The following is a 1,151-nucleotide window of genomic DNA, read 5'->3' as shown; positions in this document are numbered from 1 at the left end:
AGCTCTATATGCACTTGGCAAAAGAGTCAACGTGTACTTTGGGCTAGTGAGTGTTTTAGCACCTGCTAAGTCCAAGTAGCCAGATGAAGGTAGAATATTCCATTTAGTAATTCTACATGTGAAAGCTCACCAAGCAATAGTAACATTTTCAATCAAAAAACTATGGACCGTAATAACAAGTATCAAACGAGTAGCTCCAAGGGGATACAATCATACAGCAACACAAATACGATACCTTGTCTACAAGGCCATGAATCAACATGGTTGCTTTCTTGTCCTTGGGTGTTTTCTGCAAAATAATGGAAGAGGGAAATAAGAGCTAGGCCACAGATGAGCTTCTATTAATCCAGTACCGTTTTCCATAGATTGAATGGTGGAGAGTAATTTCAACTACAGTCATTGACAGGATATCGTAATATATGAAATATTCACCTATCTTCATTTTGGTTATGGAACTTGTTAAAGTTTCATCCTCAGGATAATTAAAGCTTTTCTTTCTTATTCCCTCTGAGGCCCTCTTATATTTGACCTAGTAGAAAATTCAAGCTTAAGCATCTAAAGAACCTGAAATCCTTGATCTTCTTTTTCTTTTTCTTTTCTTTTTTTTTTTGTGGCTCTGATAAGCAAGTCCTGAATCCTTTATCATGGCAAAGTACAGTAGACTAACCTAGGAGCCCCTTATGTGCACTGTAAGGAAAATGATTGCTTTACCTATATGATTTAGTGGTTGAGGAAGAAACAACTGCATTTATTTGAGAACAGAAAGTAACATTTGCTGGTTTTGGTTAAAACATGGCAGTACAGAAAGATCAAAAGCCAAGTTGACAGTTCGTAAAGAACACTTCCTTCTCCTTCGTGTTGGCTCATATTCAATTCTTTTGGAACCATTATTATTGCTGTTTAGACAAGTCTTGCATTTTTGGATCCCCACATCTTGGATTGCGAAAATTAAACCTTAGTCACCTTCATAAAAATGTTTCCTGAACACGAGGTGAAATAAAAAGCATTTACACTCTAAAAACAGTTGCTAACTGTTTATTGATGCTGGAAAGTGATTTTGGCATACTTATTTACAGGCCACTAGTAAAAGGTCTGACATCTCTATGGTTTTAGTCTGTTCCTTTTTTTTTCCTCTGTGTGTGTGTGTGTGG

At 36.5% G+C, this 1,151-nt stretch overlaps 1 pseudogene; it reads right to left on the bottom strand.

Annotated features, from left to right (window-relative positions):
• The window catches only part of LOC109240941, a 13,830-nt pseudogene that overhangs the window by 4,949 nt on the left and 7,730 nt on the right, over positions 1–1,151 (bottom strand).

The sequence above is a fragment of the Nicotiana attenuata genome, unplaced genomic scaffold (genome assembly GCF_001879085.1).
Source record: "Nicotiana attenuata strain UT unplaced genomic scaffold, NIATTr2, whole genome shotgun sequence".
NCBI lineage: Eukaryota > Viridiplantae > Streptophyta > Magnoliopsida > Solanales > Solanaceae > Nicotiana > Nicotiana attenuata.
This window is presented reverse-complemented; position numbering and strand designations above follow the sequence as displayed.